The sequence below is a fragment of the Ovis aries genome, chromosome 1, assembly GCF_016772045.2.
Source record: "Ovis aries strain OAR_USU_Benz2616 breed Rambouillet chromosome 1, ARS-UI_Ramb_v3.0, whole genome shotgun sequence".
In the NCBI taxonomy this organism is placed as follows: Eukaryota; Metazoa; Chordata; class Mammalia; order Artiodactyla; family Bovidae; genus Ovis; species Ovis aries.
This window is the reverse complement of record NC_056054.1, coordinates 121,324,636-121,341,166: the sequence shown is the minus strand read 5'-3', so window position 1 is coordinate 121,341,166 and position 16,531 is coordinate 121,324,636. Positions and strand designations below refer to the sequence as shown.

The following is a 16,531-nucleotide window of genomic DNA, read 5'->3' as shown; positions in this document are numbered from 1 at the left end:
AGGCCAGTGCAGGCGCCCCTCAGCCCGAATCCAGCCAGGGACTGCATTCCTGACTGACATCACCACATCCTGTGACCTCTGCTTCTCCAAAATCAGACACCCACTGTTTCCACTCCTGGTGGTTACTGTTTCCACTGTGTAAAGAAGAGGAAAGAGACGGAAGGAGGAGATAAGAGATTAGAAAGAAAGGAGTGAGTTTACAGTAATTTATATGTATAATAAGCTCCATTCTTTTATTATGAGTTCATCTTGTGTTTATTAACCATCTGCTTTATTTCAGGCATTTGCTCTGGTTGCAGTGAGGAGAAAATGGACATTATCCATGTGCTCATGTCAGTTTCTTTCTGCTCTGGGCACTGGGCCTCACATATCTGTTCACAGCTGTGATGTGTGCTGGAAGGAAATGCGCATTCCTCTAGTGCTGCCATGATACAGGGGGATGCAGCTGGTGGAGGGTGAGGGAGGCCTCCCCAGAGCAGCGAGGCTAGAGCTGAAGCCAGGTGGCTGTGGGTGCTGCCAGGGTGAGATGTGTGCGGCATGTTCTAGACCAAGGATGTGGCGTTTGTGGATGAGGAACTGAAGGAAAGCTGGTGAGGACAGACTTGCTCAGCAGGAGGGGCAGGACACAGACACGGGTGCAGGGAAGCGGGCAGGCACTGGGAGCTTAACATGTGCCCAGGGTCTCTGTGGATCCAAGAGTGAGGATAGTAATCCTCCACAGGATACTGTGACACAGGTAAGAGTGAGGTCGATGTGGAACACAGGCTCAGATCCGTATCTTTACAGCCAAGCTGCCCACCATTTAGGACATGTATCAGAGCCTTGGATATGGTGGGGGACCAGGTGGACCCTCGTGTCTTGGGTAGATGGAGGCTGTTGGTATGGAGAGGGCAGAGCAGTGGGAGTGGAGGACAGTGAGCAGCTCCGAGACTTGGCAATTCATCACCTTCCAGCTGGGCAACTCGTTCCCACTTTACTGTTATCAGAACCACTGAAGAAGACATGAGCTTAACTTTAGACTTTTTTGGTCTAAGATGAAAATGCCTAGAAAGTAGTTGCCTGTGTGGATGTGGAGGGAAAACTGGAGCTGATGACAGAAACACAAGCTGAAGAGATTTGTCCTGGGTGGTTGGGTGCATGCAGGTCTGGTGAGGGGGGTTGGTGGGGGTCATTGGGGGTGAGGGGAAGTCCAGGGGCCGAGGGTGTGATGCTGTGATGGAAGGAAGCAACACTAGGCGGCAGAAACGAGGGTGAGAGTTTATGCCCTTTGAGGATCAAGGCAAAGATTTACAGATGAGATTGAGTATAAAATACTGAGAAAATGGTAGAGACTGAGTGAGGGAGCTGGTGAAAGTCTGGCTTGCACAGTGTTTCCACCTGCATCCCTTGGAAACCTGGCTCTTCAGGAGCATTTCTATCACCTCTTCTCTGTCTCCTTCTGACACACACACACACACACACACACACACACTTGTTTTATAATCAATTAATTATGAGGATTGTTGTTAAAATGAAATAGCTCTTTCAACAACATAACTTCTGAAAGTATTTATTTAGCATGTCTTTGTTTAGTCACTAAGTCATGTCTGACTCTTTTGCTACCCCACCTGCCAGGCTCCTCTGCCCGTGGGAGTCACCAGGCAAGGATACTGGGGCAAGTTGCCATTTTCTTCTCCAGGGGATCCTCTGAAGCCAGGGACTGAACCCATGTCTCCTCCATTACAGGCGGATTCTTTACCACTGAGCCACCTGGGAAACCCCCTTATTACTATAGTATGTACCATCCAGCAATTCTTAATGAATCCCAGGACACAAGTCAATGTTCCCTGGAACCCCACTTGAGAAACACTGGCTGAGCACTGTCAATAGACTTAGCCACAGAAAAGCACATGGTCTCTCTCGACAGCCTCCCCTCCCTTTGCGTACCTGCTCCCACGCCTCTCCTCTCTGGGAGCTACAGTTTCTCTCAGGAGTTGGAAGAGCAGCCATCAGTTGCAGGGTATGTTGGTTTAGGACTGTGGAGGTCAAAATACTTGGTGATTCCTGGCAGCCAGGAATTCCATTCATTCTGGCCAGTGGTTGGGTGAGAGTTGTGTCTGTGGTGTTAGGCGCCATGAGTTTTAGTGAGTAGCAAAGTGAAAACTAGTGAAACTAGTGAGTAATTAGTGAAAGCCTCTAACTTAGCAGCAATAGGTCTAGTTCATCTTTAGGCAGATGGGAAATCATGGGAAAAAGAAATTCTGGAACAAACCTGCAGATAACTGGGGTGGGAGTAGGAAGGGGTACGCAGTCCCTATGCTGGAGACTGAAACAATTTGGTCTCGTGAGACTAGGAGAGGGAGGGCTTGTTATTTGACTGTTTGAAACTTGGAAATTCTTTTATGTGGTTAATTGATATGTGAATGTGTAGTTGCATTGTCCATATGTTTGGCCATAAGAACCTATTTCAGCAGAAACTGTGGAATGATAGTGAGCTTACTAGCACCTCCTTCATATATAGAAAGAGTTACATGCAGTTTTAAAAGCAGTGGAAGATCGCTGTAGCAGGTTGAGCAAATAAGAGTGGTGTTATGAGGAGCACGGAATGTAGTGTGGTGGGATTTTCCTAGAACTTGAAGCCCAATATATATATTTATCTCCAGTATCTTGTGTAATGCTTAGTAATCGGTCGGCCTTTAATTGAATAGGTGGATGAATAAATCCCTAATACTCGTTCTTTTTAAAGCCTGACTTTAAACTGATGGGTCAGCGAAGAACCCTTGATACTTCACTTTGGGGGTCAAAGAGAGTCAGAATTACCCGGATGACCTTTAGGTTCTTGTACAGATTGGTAGTCACTAGTCTGACATAGTTGATGGTTGCTGATAAGAAAGAGAATTTGGGGCCTAACTGTGGAAAATCCTGAAAGAGATGGGAATACAAGACCACCTGACCTGCCTCTTGAGAAATCTGTATGCAGGTCAGGGAGCAACAGTTAGAACTGGACATGGAACAACACACTGCTTCCAAATAGGAAAAGGAGTACATCAAGGCTGTATATTGTCACCCTGCTTATTTAACTTATATGCAGAGTACATCATGAGAAATGCTGGTCTGGAAGAAGCACAAGCTGGAATCAAGATTGCCCGGAGAAATATCAATAACCTCAGATATGCAGATGACACCACCCTTATGGCAGAAAGTGAAGACGAGCTAAAAAGCCTCTTGATGAAAATGAAAGAGGAGAGTGAAAAGTTGGCCTAAAGCTCAACATTCAGAAAATGAAGATCATGGCATCCGGTTGCATCACTTCATGAGAAATAGATGGGAAACAGTAGAAACAGTGTCAGACTTTATTTTTGGGGGCTCCAGAATCACTGCAGATGGTGACTGCAGCCATGAAATTAAAAGACGCTTACTCCTTGGAAGAAAAGTTATGACCAACCTAGATAGCATATTCAAAAGCAGAGACATTACTTTGCCGACTAAGGTCCGTCTAGTCAAGGCTGTGTTTTTTCCTGTGGTCATGTATGGATGTGAGAGTTGGACTGTGAAGAAGGCTGAGCACCGAAGAATTGATGCTTTTGAACTGCAGTGTTGAAGACTCTTGAGAGTCCCTTGGGCTGCAAGGAGATCCAACCAGTCCATTCTGAAGGAGATCAACCCTGGGATTTCTTTGGAAGGAATGATGCTAAAGCTGAAACTCCAGTACTTTGGCCACCTCATGCGAAGAGTTGACTCATTGGAAAAAACTCTGATGCTGGGAGAGATTGGGGGCAGGAGGAGAAGGGGACGACCAAGGATGAGATGGCTGGATGGCATAACGGACTCTATGGACGTGAGTCTGAGTGAACTCCGGGAGATGGTGATGAACAGGGAGGCCTGGCGTGCTGTGATTCATGGAGTCGCAAAGATTCGGACACGACTGAGCGATTGAACTGAACAGAACTGAACTGAACTAAAAAGGTAGAAAATAACTGACTCTGAGTTTTGCACAAGTTTTGCAAGGAGAAAACTGACATTATGGGCTAGAAGAAGCAGTTGGTCTTAGTGTAATGATGAATAGTAAAATGTGTAGATTTGATGAATACTGCTTAAAAATCTATGGTGTTTTAGTCCTGAGTGTGTGTGCGTGCATGCGCGTGCACTCAGTCATGTCTGATTCTTTGCTGCACTGTGGACTGTAGCCTGCCAGGCTTCTTTGTCCATGGAATTTTCCAGGCAAGAATACTGGAGTCGGTTGCCATTTCCTACTTCAGGGGATCTTCCCAACCGAGAGATTGAACCCACGTCTCTTGCATCATCTGCATTGGCAAGCAGGTTCTTCACCACTGTGCCACCTGGGCATCCCTTTTAGTCCTACTCCTTACAGCTTTATACACATATTCCTGCATAACAGGTTGATGATTCCTGCATGAGAGAGTGATGTTGAATGAATATACAGATGAGTGAATTCACAGGTGCTTTTGCTGAGTGTAACTTTCTTGTTTCTTTATCTACTTGTTGGTGTCCTAACACTTGAAATAACTAGTTTTGTCTCATGCATGCTTAGGTGTATATTTTGGATTCACATTACCTCACATGGACTCTCACTGTGCTCTTAAGGTGATAGTAAACAGCTGGCATGTTCTGCATGTCATTGCGTCCCATTTCTTGTTTCCAGTGTCCTGTCATTATCTTTCCTCCTTTTGCCTCTGTCTTCTCTCTGGACTTGGAGGCCTTCTTTCTTCTTATTGGATGACTGATTTAATTTTTCAATGTTTTAAGAATTTACTAACTGCTAAGTAGTATGTCAAGGCTGCATATTGTCACCCTGCTTAGCAGAGTGCATGCATACATGCTAAGTCACTTCAGTCGTGTCCAACTCTGTGTGATCCTGTGGACCGCAGCTTGCCAGGCTCCTCTGTCCATGGGATTCTCCTCTGGCAAGAATACTGGAGTGGGATGCTATGCCCTCCTCCAGGGGATCTTCCCTACCCAGGGATCAAACCCATATCTCTTACATATAACCTGCATTGGCAGGCAGGTTCTTTACCTAGCACCACCTGGGAAGCCCTCTATGCAGAGTACATCGTTTGAAATCCTGGGCTGGTTGAATCACAAGTTGGAATCAAGATTGCCAGGAGAAATTCAACAATCTCAAATATGCAGATGATACCACTGTAACGGCAGAAAGCCAAGAGGAACTAAAGAACCTCTTGATGAAGGTGAAAGAGGAGAGTGAAAAAGCTGGCTTAAAACTCAACGTTTAAAAAACAAATATCATGGCATCTGGTCCCATCACTTCATGGCAAATTGATGGGGAAAAAGTGGAAACTGTGACAGATATTCTCTCTTGGGCTCCAAAATCACTGTGGCCAGTGACTGTAGCCACGGAATTCAAAGATGCTTGCTCCTTGGAAGGAAAGCTGTGACAAACCTAGACAGCATATTAAAAAACAGAGACATCACTTTGCCAACAAAGGTCCATCTAGTCAAAGCAATGGTTTTTCCAGTAGTCATGTATGGATGTGAGAGATGGACCATAAAGAAAGCTGAGTGCTAAAGCTTTTGAATTGCAGTGCTAGAAAAGACTCTTGAAAATCCCTTGAAATGCAAGGAGATCAAGCCAGTCAATTATAAGGGAAACCAACCCTGAGTATACATTGGAAGGACTGATGCTGAAGCTGAAGCTCTAATACCTTGACCCCTTGATGTGAAGAGCTGACTCTTTTGAAAAGACCCTGATGGTAGGAAAACCTAAGGGCCAGAGGCGAAGAGGGTGACATATAATGAGATGGTTGGAAGGTATCACTGACTCAGTGGACATGAGTTTAAGCAAACTCGGGGTGATAGTGAAGGAAGCCTGGCATACTGCAGTCCATGGGTCGCAGAGAGGTGGGGACAGTTTAGCAACTAAACAACAGCTTTATAGTCATCCCTGGATATCTGCAGGGAGGGGGACAGGAGGGAGGATTGATACAAAAAAGGTGCTGAAGTCCCTTAAATAAAATGACACAGTTCTTGCATAGAACACCCCATCCCACCCTCTTGTATACTTTTAATCACTTCAATTACTTATAATGCCTAATATGATGGAAATGCTGTATAAATGATTACTGGAGTGCAGTGAATTCTAGTTTACCTTTGGTAACTTTATGGAGTTTTTCCCCCCAAATATTTTGGATCTGCATTTGGTTGAATCCTTGAATTCGGAGCCCAGGATGCAGAGGGCTGACCACATCATGAATCATACCGGTCACCAGGACCACAGAGATACACAGGACGTGGCCCTTCTCTTACAGAAGTTGTAAACATGCCTGCACATCACCAGTAGGACATGGTGGTATGTGTGGCCAATACAGAGCAAATATAAGGTTCTATGTTGGTCTAGAGAGAGACTGGTTAGAGTAGGGGTTGAGATGGGCAAGACAGGCTTTGCAGCAGATGTTGTATCTTTACTTGTCAGTATTCTGCTGTTGTATCATATTCCAAAAGCAAAATTTATCAAACCCTCAAGATTGACCAATCTGTCATCAAATCTTTTTTCCCTGCTAAAAGAAGTTTTCTTGGAGGAACTAGTCTTGGCTAATTAATCCCATCAACAGAAATACCTGCCTTTCAGAATAATCAGTGAGCTCAAAACAGAACCATCCCTTCGCTTAAAAGTTGATCAGGTTCTGTCATGTACAGCAGTTTTTGGCTGGCTGCTTTTCTGTGTAAACAACAAATAATCTTGAAGGGATTTTACCTTCTGAGGACTAGATTCAAACCCAAGATAGGGTGATCTACTCAAATTTCTTCATACACTTAGAAAATGAAGTATTTAGGCTATTTGAAACATCTCTGTGAATGATAGAGACATTAAAATAAACAATAAAAATCATCCAGATTCTTCACAAAGCATAAATTTGTGTTTTGGTAGCCCATAAAATTCTGTACCTTATGTTAAAATGTAGAAAATCCTCTCCCATAAAGACAGAAATTTAGAATTACAAATGTTTAGCTTGAGATTTTCAAGGGTAAGAAAAGACACTTGGGAAGAAAATAAGCCTGGAGCTATTTTTGTATCAGAAAGAAAATTTAGGAGAATCAAAATCTTTTATTTTTGTTCCATGACTTAATAATTCAACTGTATTTTTATTTCTTCCAAAGCAGATAGGCATACACAATGATTGCAATAGGGTAAATAGGTACTTTTTCTTTTAAAAATCTTATACCAATACAATATTGTAAAGTAATTAACCTCCAATTAAAATAAATAAATTTCTATTAAAAACCTTATACCATCTTTAGGATCAAATTCCTTCCAAATTTAATGTGATTAACTTCTGAATAAGAAATACCATTTTTAAGTAAAATTATTGCATTCCAGAGAGTATCATAGTTTAATTGTCATGTGGCATCTGAGTTCTCTGAGCAAGAATTGAACCTGTGCCCTGCTACAGCGGAAGCTCAGAATCCTAGCTACTGGATTGCCAGAGAAGTATTATAAACAGCTAAAAAACAAGAAAGGGAAATCATATTGATTTAAACCATGCTAGAATAAATATTTTGCACATCACCAATAGCCAATAATGGTTTCCCTGATAGCTCAGTTGGTAAAGAATCTCCCTACAATGCAGGAGACCCCGGTTCGATTCCTGGGTCAGGAAGATCGCCTGGAGAAGGGAAAGGCTACCCACTGCAGTATTCTGGCCTGGAGAATTCCATGGACTATATAGGCCATGGGGTCACAAAGAGTCAGACACGACAGAGAATTTCACTTTCACTTTTGATAGCCAATAATATTTGGAAGATTTGGAGATGATGTGGTTTGTATTACACATATGCACTTTAAAATACCTCATGAATAAAGTCAAACTTTACCTCAAACAGATGCTAAGAAATATGAAAATATGTAGAGTTTTGCTGTATTTAAGATCATTATCTAAAAACTGCTTGGTTTTTGTTTTTCCAGAGAGCACAGTCAGTTGAACTGGAAAAAACTGAAAATCATATTCAGTCCTCTAAAGACAAGGAAAGCACCAAGTCTCTGGACAAAGCTGAGAAGTAAGCACACTGTTGGCCCCATGGGCAGCATGCAGGCCATAGGGGGCTCTTTCCATTGGGAAAATGAAGTATCTTCTGTGCATCAGTGTCATGAATGGTGTGAGGATGAACGTGTTTATGTGCATCGTCTTTTTCCTCTTACTTCAGTTCAGTTCAGTTGCTCAGTTGTGTCCAACTCTTTGCGACCCCATGAACCTCAGTATGCCAGGCCTCCCTGTCCATCATCAACTCCCAGAGTCCACCCAAACCCATGTCCATTGTGTCGGTGATGCTGTCCAACCATCTCATCCTCCGTCGTCCCCTTCTCCGCTTTCCCTCAATCTTTCCCACCATCAGGGTCTTTTCAAATGAGTCAGCACTGTATCAGGTGGCCAAAGTATTGGAGTTTCAGTTTCAACATCAGTCCTTCCAATGAACACCCAAGACTGAGCTCCTTTAGGATGGACTGGTTGGATCTCCTTGCAGTCCAAGGGACTCTCAAGAGTCTTCTCCAACACCACAGTTCAAAAGCATCAATTCTTGGGCGTTCTTCACAGTCCAACCCTCACATCCATACATAACCACTGGAAAAAAACCATAGCCTTGACTAGAAGGACCTCTGTTGACAATGTCATGTCTCTGCTTTTTAATATGCTGTCTAGGTTGGTCATAACTTTCCTTCCAAGGAGTAAGCATCTTTTAATTTCATAGCTGCAATCACCATCTGCAGTGATTTTGGAGCCCAGAAAAATAGTCAGCCCCAGTCTCCACTGTTTCCCCATCTATTTGCCATGAAGTGATGGGACTGGATGCCATGATCTTAGTTTCTGAATGTTGAGCTTTAAGCCAACTTTTTCACTCTCCTCTTTCACTTTCATCAAGAGGCTCTTTAGCTCCTCTTCACTTTCTTCCATAAGGGTGGTATCATCTGCATATCTGAGATTATTGATATTTCTCCTGGAAATCTTGTTTCCAGCTTTTTCCTCTTAACTTGGCATTATTTCCTTAGGTTCCTTTATGAACTGTCACTAATCCCCAACTTTTCAGAGCGAGTGTTTTGGCATCCTTTTTCAGTCCACATTTTCAGAAAGCATTTGCTCAATTTGGTGCAGACTGGAACTGTTACAGAAGTTGTGTGAGGTGGGTGCTTGGGTTCTGATACTTAATTGTGCTCAGTCATGTTCATATTTCAGACAAGTTGTCTTTAATTTACAGTAAATATGGCCGAGTATCATTTGAATGCATTTTCTTTATTTTCCTCCATTTTGCAGTGAGCCCCTCAACAAATTGTTAGTCACTCCAACCAAATGCTTCAGGAATACCTATATGATTCGACAGGCGATGGCTGTGAGTGTGGTGGGGTGCCAGAGGACAGGGGCAGGTGGGGTGTGCGGCGCCAACAGTGCCTGGTGGCCGGGGTTAAAGGAGAGAGGGGGCAAAAAAGACGACAGCACGCGGTAATCCCAAGCGGTCTCCCATCCAAGTATTAAACAGGCCCGACCCTGCTTTGCTTGGGAGATCAGAGGAGATCGGGCGTGTTCAGGGTGGTATGGTTGCAGATAGAGACGGCTGCCACCAGGCGCCCTAAGACCCCAGCGCTGCGCCTCCCTTTCGCTCTGACCTGCCTGCCAGTCGGGAGAGCCGGGCGCACTTCTCCCCGTACCGCGCGCTGTACATGCGCCGCCCAACCCGCGAATGGACTCCATCCAGACAGGGCGGGCAGCCGGCGGTCGGCCGAAGCCGCCCCGCCCCTGTACACTTCTACCCTGGCCAGCACCCGGGCCGGTGGGCTTCTGGGACACAGAGCGGGAGGCTGGGCGTGCGTGTGGGGGCTAGGGGCTTGGGTGAGGGGCGCGGAGGTGTCCGTGCTCTCCCACCCTGGGCCTCTCCAGGCCCGCCCCCGCTAGGCGGCTCCGCGCCCCCACCATCCCATTCTGTGCTCAGGGCCTCTTGGCCCCGGAGGTGTCTGGCTTGGGAGCCCGCAGCTGCCCTCGGTCCTGAGCCTCCTGCGGGCCTAGGCGCAGCCCAGCCGGGGCCTGGAGCGCCCATCCTGCCCAGCATCTGCCCGGTGCCCAAACGCATGAGGAGCCACCAGCGCGTTCGACTGGAGAGCGTCAGCCCAGCCCCATCGCCTTACCGAGGTCCCCCTTGCCCCACGCCGCCCTCAAGCACAGGACCTTCCTGAGAGAGCAGACTATCGACCGGCAGGCACACAGACAAACAGACCGGCGCATGCCCTCACGCCAAGAAGGACAGCTGGCCGGAGCAAGTTAGTCAGCAAGAGCCAGAATCATAGCACCTGTGAGAGGCTGGGGCCAGAGGAAGGGATAGGGGCCCTGCTGTCAGGAGACACAGAGCCAGAAAGAGACGAAGGTTCAGAGACAAACTCGAAGATGGCGAGAGGGAGACAGACACGCGTGAGCACACACACACAGGGAGGCATAGACAGAGAGAGGGAGACACAGAGTGACTGACAGACGGAAAATGGGAGACAGACACGGCAGAGAGGATGGCATCTGATCCGAGACAGACACACTGGCAAAGACTGTGACACACCTCAGAGAGAGGCCACGCGGATGAAGCAACTTCCCCAAGGGAGGGGGCATCAGCCTTGGGCCGGCCCCGGCTGGATGTGGTGCCCTGGGGCTGGCAGTTACCTGTGGGGTCCCCAAGATTTCTTCGCAGACGAGGTCTCAAAGGTCCCCTTCGGCTTGGCTACCTAAGGCAAGACCCAGCTCCCGCCCCCAGTCCAGAGAGTGAGTGTGTGAGAATGTGTGTGTGTGTGAGTGTGTCCGAGGTCGAGGGTGTGGTCGGTCAACTAGGGGCCTGGTGGATACCGAGACTGGAGGGGGAAGGGTGTGGAGGCCAGGGGTGGGAAGCCTGTGTGGTCCCCTTGATGTCTCTCTCTCCCACTTTCTCCATCTCCCTTACCTGGGGTTTCCGGCTCTTGACCTGTCTTGGTGCCGGTTGGTGTGTGTGTGTGTTTCTCTGGGTGTGTGTGTGTGTTTCTCAGGCTGTGAGTGCGTGCGCGCCAGAGTATGTGGTCCTATGTGAGGATGGGGCTGGGGCTGGGGCTGGGGTTGCGGCTAGGGGTGGGGCAGCCCCCTGGATTGCCTGAGCATGCCAAGAGACCCTCGGAGGGAGACCAGACGGTCATCTGGTTCCCTGTAAGCTGAATGGCTTACAGAGTGGCTCGCGGGGTGCGCGTCAGGAGTTGGAGCCCCAGGCACCCACCCGGGGAGGGGCTGTGGCTGCGGGGACCCAAAACTTGGGACCCCGCTGCCTGCGAGGGCCACTGGCTGGAAGGCAGGCGAAGGCTCTGAGCGCGGTGGGGTGCGAGGAGCCAGGGGGAGGTGGGGCTTACGGAGGTAGCCGCGCCAGGGGCCGGGGGCTAAAGGAGAGGGGAGGCAAAAAGCCTACAGCACCCGGTATTTCCAGGCGGTCTCCCATCCACGTAATAACCAGTCCTGACCCTGCTTCGTTTTCGAGATCAGACGAGATCAGTCGCATTAAGGGTGGTATGGCCATAGACGGAGGTGGCTGCAGCCCTAAAGAGCCCTGTGCTGTGTCTCCCTTTTGCTCAGACCTGCCTGCCGATCAGGCCAGCTGGCCGCACCTCTCCACGGGCCGCACGCTGTACTTGAGCTGCACGACCTGCGACCGGAATCCGGCCTGCCAGAGTCGGCAGCCTGGTGGCCGGCCGATGCCGCCCCGCTGTGCAACACCACCACCCCCGGTCAGCATCCGTCTGGCCTGGTCCGCGGGCCGGCGGGCTTCCTGGACCCCAAGCGGGTGGCTGGGCGTGCGCACCTGCGTGGGCTGGGGGATGGGGTGAGGGGCACGGAAATCTGGGCGCTCTCCCACCCTGGGCCTCTGCAGGCCAGCCCACCCCCCTCCCATTCGCTGCTCAGGGCCACGAGGCCGCGAGGTGTCTGGTTTGGCAGCCCACAGCTGACCGCGGCTCAAGGTCTTGTGAGCCTCTGCCGGCCTAAGCGCAGCCCAGCCGCGTCCCGGAGTGCCCTTCCTGTTGGGCACCTGCCCGGTGCCCAAATGCACGGGGAGCCACCAGCGTGGTCCACTGGAGAGCATCAGTCCCGCCTCTTCGCCCTAAGGAGGCCCCCTTGCCCCATGCCACCTGCCAAGCACAGGACCTTCCTGAGAGTGCAGTTGAGCAACAGGCAGGCACACGGACAGACACACAGACACTCGCACGCACTCACACCAAGTGAGACAGCCAGCCAGAGCACGTTCGTCAGCCAGAGCCAGAGTCATAGCACCTGTGAGAGGCTGGGGCAAGAGGAAGGGACAGGAGGCCTGGTGTCAGGAGACAAAAAGCCAGAAAGAAACGAAGGTTCAGAGACAGACTCGAAGATCGCAAGAGGGAGACAGACACGCATGCACACACACACACAGACACACATACACAGGCAGGCATAGACAGACAGAGGGAGACACAGACCGACTGACAGATGGAAAACAGGAGACAGACATGGGAGAGAGGATGGCATCCGATCAAAGACAGACCCACTGGCACAGACCGTGACATACCTCAGAGAGAGGCCATGCTTTTCCAAGGGAGGGGGCGTCAGCCTTGGGTGGGTCCCCGGCTGAATGCAGTGCCCTGGGGCTGGCAGTCACCCGTGGCGTCCCTAAGACTTCTTCGCAGCCTAGGTCTCAAAGCTCCCCTTCGGCTTGGCTACCTTAGGCAAGACCCAGACCCCATACCCAGGCCAGAGGGTGAGTGTGGGAGAGTGTGTGTGAGTGTGTCGGTGGGCGAGGGTGTGGTCGGGTTGACTGGGGGCCGGGTGGCTACCCAGAATGGAGAGGGGAGTGTGTGGACGTTGGGGGATGGGAAGCCTGTGTGATCCTCTTGATGCTTCTCTCCCCTCTTTCTCCATCTCCATTACCTGGGGTTTCCTGCTCTTGACCTGTCTTGGCGCCGGATGGTGTGTGTGTGTTTGTTTCTCTGGGTGTGAGTGCGTGTGCGCCAGAGTATGCTGTCCTGTGCGAGTTTGGGGCTGGGATTAGGGGTTGGGCTCGGGGTGGGGTTGGGGCTGGGGCAGCCTCTGGGATTGCCGGGGGATTGCCAATGGAGCCTCAGACAGAGACTGGATGGTCATCTGGGTTCCTGGAAGCTGAATGCGAAGGGGCTCGCGTGCTGCCTGGAGGCAACCCAGGTCTTTGTCTGGAGCCAGGGCCCCTGCCACCCACCCAGGGAGGGGCAGGGGCTGCAGGGACCCAACAGTTTTGACGCCAGTGCCTGAGAGGCCCGCCGGCTGGCTGGCTGGCCAACCTAAAGGCAGGCGACGACTTTGAGTGTGGTGGGGTGCCATGGTCAGGGGCAGGTGGGGTTGGCGGCGCCAACCACGCCTGGGGGCCGGGGGCTAAAGGACAGGGGAGGCAAAAAGATGACAGCACCCGGAATTCCCAAGGGGTCTCTCATCCAATTACTAACCAGTCCCGACCCTGCTTAGCTTCTGAGATCAGACGAGATTGGGCATGTTCAGTGTGGTATGGTTGTAGACAGAGGCGGCTGCTGGCCAGGCGCCTAAGAGCCCTCCTTTTGGTTCTGGCCTGCCCCTCGGGAGAGCCCAGCGCACTTCTCCCCAGACCAAGCTCTGTACATGCGCAGCGACTGAACTCGGGCCAGGCAGGGCCGGCAGTGCAGCGGCCGATGGAAGCCGCCCCGCCCCCGCACACCACCATCCGTGGCCAGCACCCGCCTGACCGGGCCTCGGGCCCAGAGGGCTTCCGGGACCACTGAGCGGCCTGCCGGGCGTGCGTGCGTGCTGGGGCTGGGGGTTGGGTTGAGGGCTGCAGAGGTCTAGGCGCTCTCCAACCCTGGGCTTCTGGAGCCAGGCCCCCGTTGGGCTGCACCCAACCCCCATCTGTCTCGCTGCTCAGGGCCAGTTGGCCTCGGGGTTTTGTGGCTTCGGGGCCCACCGCTGCCGGCCACCCATGGTCCCCCGAGCCTCCTGCGGGCCTATGCGCAGCCTAGCCGGGGCCCTGAGCGCCCCTCCTGCCAGGGCACCTACCCAGTGCTCTGACCCACCGGGAGCCACAAGTTAGGTCGAACAGAGCTCGTCAGCCCCGCCCCTTCACCCTACTGAGGACCTACTTGCCCCTACGCCGCCTGCCAAGCATAGGGCTTTCCTGAGAGAGCAGAGGAGCGACAGGCAGGCAGTTGGACAGACACACAGACACTCGCACACACCCACGCGAAGTGAGACAGCCGGCTGCCGCAAGCTCGTCAGCCAGAGCCAGATCCATAGCACCTGTGAGAGTCCAGGCCAGAGGAAGGGATGGGAGGCCGGGTGTGAGGAGACACAGAGGCAGAAAGAGACGAAGGTTCAGAGACAGACTCGAAGGCGCCGAGAGGGAGATGCAGGTGAGAGAGTAACAGGCAGGAAGGCCAGGGGTCTCCAAAAGGAGGAAACAGCCTGCAAGTGCGGCAGAAGGAAACAAACTAGCGATATTTTTTTCCTTCTCTATTCCAATTTAAAAGGAGATTTCTCTTAAAATACTGTTGCCATAATGACATCTGGTTTCACCTGAAGTTAACTATTCTCAAAACCTTGAGTTAACCAATGCATTTTTCTTATGGAAATGTTTGTCTTAAAGCTATGTTAGTGTACTATGCATTTACCCCAGACTCTGTCTTCAAGTCGGCTCTGCCTAATGGCAAACTTGACAAACCAGTATGTTATACTCTGATATTGTTCCCCTAATCTATGTAAAAGAAACTATTTGCATAGTAATCTGCCCTTCTACAAGTTTCAAGTCAATCGTTTTATGGCCCAGGATGAACCATCTGGTGCTGAGATTATCCCAAAATGCATTTCATGGATGAGGGGCCTGGTGCCATTTTGAGTTTTAAGACATTGCTTTCTTTCATTAAAAGTCTGCTAGTGACTATATAACATCCAGCTGAAGACTAGCAGGGGGGGTACTCTTTCTATCCCCTTCTGATGCCTGTCAGAAGCTTTCTCTACCTCTTTTATATTTATTAAAGCTTTATTACACAAATGCTCTGAGCGATCGAGCCTCGTCTCTAGCCCCAAATTGAATTCTTCTCCTCCTGAGGCCAAGAATTCCAGCGTCTGTTCGTTCAGCAACAACCTTTCACAGGTAGACAGACATGCACGTGCACACACGCGTGTGTACACACACACATTCGGAGGTAGAGACAGAGACAGGGAGACACAGAGCGAGTGACAGAGAGACAGAATACCGGAGACAGACACGGGAGAGAGGATGGCATCCGATCCGAGACAGACACACTGACACAGACGGTGACACAACTCAGAGGCCATGTGGAAGTAGCAGCTTCCCCAAGGTAGGGGGCATCAGCCTTGGGCCAGGCCCCGGCAGGATGTGGTGCCCTGGGGCTGGCAGTCACCTGTGGGGTCCCCAAGACTTCTTAGCAGGCGAGGTCTCCAAGGTCCCCTTCGGCTTGGCTTCCTTAGGCAAGACTCAGATGCCGCCCCCAGGCCAGAGTGTGAGTGTGTGTGTGAGTGTGTCGGTGGGCGAGGGTGTGGTCGGGTCGACTAGGGGCCTGGTGGATACCCAGAATGGAGGGGGGAATGTGTGGAGGTCGGGGGATGGGAAGCCTGTGTGGTCCTCTTGCTGTCTGTCTCTCCCTCTTTCTCCGCCTCCGTTACCTGGGGTTTCCCGCTCTTGACCTATCTCAGAGGCGGGGGTGTGTTTGCCTGCGAGGATGGTGCTGGGGTTGGGGGTGGGGCTGGGGGTGGGGCAGCCTCCGGGATTGCCTGAGGCTTGCCAAGGAAGCCTCAGACAGAGACAAGATGGTCATCTGGGTTCCTGGAAGCTGAATGCGGAGGGGCTTGCTGGCCGCGCGGAGGCAACCCAGGTCTGCGGCGGGAGTCCGGCTCGGCCACCCACCCGGGGAGGGGCTGGGGCTGCGGGGACCCAAGAGTTGGGACGCCGCTGCCTGCGAGGGCCGCCGGCTGGAAGGCAGGCGACCCCTCTGAGCGCGGTGGGGTGCTAGGGGCCAGGCACTGGTGGGGGCTTGAGGCGCCAGCCGCACTGGGGGGCCGGGGCTAAAGGAGAGGGGACGCAAAACGCCTACAGCAGCCGGTATTCTCAGGCGGTCTCCCATCCAAGTACTAACCCGTCCCGACCCTGCTTAGCTTCCGGAATCAGGCACCTTCAGGGTGGTATGGCCATAGACGGAGGCGGTTACCACCAGGCGCCCTAAAAGCCCTGCTCTGCGCCTCCCTTTCGCTCAGACCTGCCTGCCGGTTGGGCCAGCCGGCCGCACCTCTCAACAGGCCTTGCACTGTACCTGAGCCGCAAGAGCCGCGACCGACTCCGCCTGGCCAGGGTCGGCAGCCCGGTGGCCGGCCGACGCCGCCCCGGCCCTGCACACCGCCACCCCCGGCCAGCACTCGCCTGGCCCAGGAGGGCTTCCGGCACCCCAGGCGGGCGCCCGGGCATGCGTGCGTGCCGGGCCTTGGGGATGGGGTGGGGGTCAAGGAGGTCTCGGCGCTCTCCCACCCTGGGCCTATCCAGGCCCGCCTCG

At 51.5% G+C, this 16,531-nt stretch overlaps 1 pseudogene; it reads right to left on the bottom strand.

Moving 5' to 3' along the window:
- Window positions 1-16,071: 16,071 nt before the first annotated feature.
- LOC114111158 (5S ribosomal RNA) lies at window positions 16,072-16,180 on the bottom strand (annotated as a pseudogene).
- Window positions 16,181-16,531: the final 351 nt, after the last annotated feature.